This window comes from Myotis brandtii, unplaced genomic scaffold, assembly GCF_000412655.1.
Source record: "Myotis brandtii unplaced genomic scaffold, ASM41265v1 scaffold519, whole genome shotgun sequence".
Classification (NCBI taxonomy): domain Eukaryota; kingdom Metazoa; phylum Chordata; class Mammalia; order Chiroptera; family Vespertilionidae; genus Myotis; species Myotis brandtii.
In genome coordinates this window covers 475,842-480,934 of record NW_005369782.1, presented here as the reverse complement: position 1 = coordinate 480,934, position 5,093 = coordinate 475,842, and positions in this window count along the sequence as shown.

The window sequence follows — 5,093 nt, the reverse complement described above, 5'->3', positions numbered from 1 at the left end:
TATATATATATATATGCTATGTTGACTCGCACATGCGCAATACATATAAAGCTCTCGCTGGTGCCAATTGCACTCGTGTGTTTCGATCTGTCATTGTCGATCGTGAATTTGGTTGACACTTCTATTATAGAGAAAGGGCAAATAGCAATATTAAAATATTACTTTTAATTAATTTCCTTTCTATGTGCACAAATCCGTGCACCGGGACACTAGTGTTGTTATAACTCTAAAGCCTTGGATCTTAACCACTGTGCAATACCTGGCTCATTAAAGTGTATGCCTCAGTTTCCCAAAATAGATTACATAGAGCATCCCAAAATACATACACAAATTTTGAATAATTATAAAGGCAGTGTTTATTAAAATACATTTAATTTTCAAAATTGAGCTATCAGCTGTTAATGTATACATTTTGGGGGGGATAAAATAAGTTGTTTAACAGCACACATTTAAAAACATTTTTTGGAGAATAACAATATTGGTCAGCAGAGTGTTCCATCTGGGCTGCAGTAATAGAAACTTTGTTTCAAAGACAGGGAGCCTTGGTCATGCTGTATTGCACGTAGCCTCAGCCCCCACCTGCTCTGGATATGCCACTTGAAGGAGCATACAAACAAAGATAATAGGCAAAGTTTAAGAGAAGACTAAGAATAGAGAATGATGCCCTAGGAAGAATGTTTTAAGGAAAAGATACATCTCAAGGCAGGCAGTGGTCATGAGCGCTATCTTCACATATTTCAAGTGTCACAGGAAAAAGGGATTTAGATTGTTCTGTGTGGTAACAAGGAAATAGAAAAAGAAAACGATGGCTAACACAAGAGGAAAGAAATTATGTTAATTCTCGGGAAGAACTCTACTATGCAAAACCATCAGAAGATAAAACAGATTTGGGAAGAAGAGAGTTCCCAGGAGCTCGATGTGTCCTTGTTGGGGATGTTGTTGAAGCTTCTAATGAGAAAGTGGCTAGAAGGACCATCTAATGCTAGTACTTACTGACTTTATTTTCAAATCCATTAGTGTAAAACCATTGTCCACTCAGAGACCTATTTTTATGGTATGATCCTTAAACTGCTCCTTGGTTATTCCTCCTACTTCCAAAGGCAGCTAGCCTGCAGAACTAGGTAGCTAGAACTTTAGTACTAACCCAGCTTTGCTACTAGCTAGCTGTACGATATCGTGGGAAACATTTAGCCTTTCCCTGCTTCTTTTTTTCATCTTTAAAAAGAAGGTCCCTCTATTTGTCTCTCCTACCTCATGTGGATATATTTGTGAGTATGTTAGGCTATCTTACATGTGATTTGGAAAACTGAAACGAAAGAAAGGTGTAATCTATGATGACTAATGTAAGTTATATTCCCCATACCTGGGATCCCTAACTTTCTCTGGCGCTTCTCTCTGTAGATTTTCTCTGGTCCTTCTTAGAATTTATAGTCTTTTTGATTACTTGTTTTGTTCATTTGTTTTTATAAATCTTTGTTGAGTTAACTGTTACATGTTAGGTAATACACAAATTATTGTGCTAGCCACTGTCGAATAACAAAGTGATTGCCCTGACTGGTTTGGCTCAGTGGATAGAGCGTCGGCCTGCGGACTGAGGGGTCCCAGGTTCGATTCTGGTCAAGGGCATGAACCTTGGTTGCGGTGTATCCCCAGTGGGGAGTGTGCAGGAGGCAGCTGATCGATGTTTCTCTCTCATCTATGTTTCTAACTCTCTATCCCTCTCCCCTCCTCTCTGTAAAAAAAATCAATAAAAAATATATTTAAAAAAAAAGAATAACAAAGTGATTAATGGATCATCATAATTTTTCTTCAAGGTGTTTGCCATCAAATAGAGATCTCTATCAATACACAGATATTGTAATACAAGGCCAGGTATTTTAATGCCTTAAGAATAACACAGATAAACTGCTACAGAAGATCACAGGAGAGTGGGAATTATGAGAAGCTTTGCCTAATGTCACTCTAAGAAAGCAAAGTATAAATCCCTAACTCTGCTGGGATCCAGTAGAAGCTGGTTTTCTTTGAGATTACAAATTTTTGCATTGGTGTTGAGAACTGGTCCAATTGTCTGAGTTTCAATTTTTAGTCTCTTTGCATTGGCCTTGAGGAGAGAGGTATTTTTTTTTGTTGTTATTAATTTCTCTTACAGAGAAAAAAAAAGTAAGCTCAGCAAGGTCAAGTACAAGCCAAAAACTTATGCAAGGCAGACCCTCATCAGTGCAACTATCTAAAGTTTCAATGCACAAAACAAGGCTTGTTTCAAAGAGTGATTTATTACAAGTATGCCTTTTTAGGTGTTTAATAATGGCCACCCAATAAGATGTTTGCTTTTTCCTGGGATCAGGCTTAACTCCTTTTTATGCTGAAGTTAGTTGAATGTAGGCTAAAAGGAAATTGTCAACACTGGAAGTAAATTGCAACAGGTTTCATAAACTCCATTTGATAAGAGGGTTAAGTTTTATAACTTTCTGTAAAACAGCTGTCACTGGCTTGTATGTGGGAAGACAAATTAAAATAATATTTATTGAATATTTAGTATGTCCTGGCTTAAACATTTTACATAGATTATTTTATTTATGGATACTCTTATTATTCCCATTTTATAAACTAGGAAACAGTCTTAGAGTGATTAAGGAATTTTTCCAAGTTTACATTTAGGAAGTAGTGACATCAGGATTGGAATTAGTATAAAGAAGTAATATATGAATAAATTAACACAATCTTATTTGTAGACCTACATAAACAACATATGCACTTATACATACACATTTACACATATTTAAATTTACTTTCCAAAAATTATTTCATGTGGTTTACAACAGAGAACTCGTAAATAAAATTAAGAAAATGAAAAATCGAGGCCGTGAGAAGGAAGATTATGCTAACCATATGAACTTAACCTGTATCATCAAATGTGAAAACAAGAAAGGAAGATCGTAGACCCTTTTAAAAGCCTTTTACCCGTAACGGTTGTTTTTTATCTTCATAAAGTTACATTACAAAAACTGAATAAACTTTATGAAAGCTATGATTTTTCCTGAACATATTTTTAATTTTTGAGCATCACTGGCACTTAAAGTGTCTTGATGTTTATTCTTAAATGAGATAGTTAAAATCCAAAAATATTTTCTAAATGGTAAAGTACTATATTACATTTATTTCTAAGCCTCTTTTCCTTACTTAGTGGTGAGGCCCTGTCTATCACACATGAGACTGGCATTCTATTCTATTCCATCACTTCTAGGAGCAGGCAAATTTCCTTTTCCAGAATCTGGCATGCACAAGTGCCCAACACATAGATCCTTCCCAATAAGTGATTTGCAAACAAATATTAAATGATGGCTTGTACTGCCACATGATGCCTAACATGCCACTGATATATAATGTGTGTGTGTGTGTGTGTGTGTGTGTGTGTGTGTGTTTTTAATGTGTCATTCTTTTAATCTAAAGGCCCTGTTAACCCACCAGTTTTCCAATAGTTATTTCTAAGCACTTAATGCTCTCTTACATCATCCCTGGCCAGTTATCACCTCTCACTGTCAGAAGTTTCCAAACTTGAATGCAAAACCCTGTGGCCTGTGCTAAGGCTATAACATAGGACTCTGGGAAGAAAAGATTAAAACTCTTAATTTCTTTTTATCTCATGCTTTTTCATTTCTTTTTTGTGAGTGTATGCTTTGTAGTAATAAACATACATGAATACAGTGGTACATTTTATACATATATTTAGGTGCATGCTCAAACATTTTACTGATAGCAATGCATGATCTAAAAGGTTTGAAACTGTAGCTCTAAATAATTCTGCTGAACTCAGCATAACTCAACCAAAAAAATCCTGCGACCATAAAGAAATAAAGAATGTTTTCCTATGGCTGGGTAAGGGGCAGGGGTGGGGAATGAGCTGGTCTTTTATATTTTTCATAACATAAATATACTAGCAAATAATTCACAACATTTCACTCAGCAATTAAATATAGCAACTTGTGTTGGTTTTTTTTTTTTTTTTTCCTTCTTCAAAAAAGAGCACAGTGAAATCCTAAGAGAGTTTTTCTTTTCTTTTCTTTTTCTGGTTTTTACTTCATCTGCCTCTGGTCCCCAAAGTTTGTCATTTTGAAGGAACCATCAAGTTACTCAAAACCTGTGTTGAGTATGAAGAGTCCAGTCCTGTGAAATATTGATCAGGTTAGGTAATTTGTCTCTGTCTCATTTCTCTTACTGTCAGAAGTCTTCAAACTTGAATGCAAAACAGAGATAATAACTTAGAAGCGACCTCATAGCCATGTAGTGTGGATAAAGAACACTTTGTTCCTTCTGTCAACTAAATGCAGTGTCATTAAATATAACCTTTAATATTATCAGTTTAAAATGTTGTGTATATAAGACACTTTTACATTTTAAAAGTTATTTTCGTTAAAAAATAAACAAAACATCATGTTTCTAAATATCACTGTTTACTAAACTTCATAAACTTAAGTTTTCTCAGTATCTATTTCTCTCTCTGTCTCTCTCATTTGATAACTTTATGGTTATGAGAGGAAAACTGTAAGATAGCATCAAGGAAATAAAAGGGGATTTGAAGTAAGTTCTCTTATTCAGCTTTCCTTTAAGTTTTAAAGCCATGCATTTAGGCCATACAACTGCAGTGTTTATTTAATCTTCAAAATGTTTGTGTTTAAGAGTAACTCACAGACTCTTAAATCAGAAGCACTCTTAAGAAAACATTTAGAGCTTATGATTATGCCTAGTATATAGTAGATGATGAGTAAACATTTAATGAAAAGAAACTGGGGAAAGCTTATTTTAATTTTAAAAGAAAAAATGAAAATAAAACCTAAAACCAATTCTGAGCATTAAAGTAACTAAGTTAGTTGCTCAAAATTGGTTCCGCTAGTTTAAGAGTTGGGTCTAAAATTTATTCCTCTTAATTTCCAGCTTTGCTCTCCCCGCCCCCCCAACCTGTTGACCTGTTTACCTGTTTATATAGAACTGTCAAACATAATCTATGGAAGACACATCATAGAAAAGAAAGTCAGAAAGAACCCCTTGGGTTCACCATCTCCAAAAGTCACCCAACATGTGATGTTCACATATGA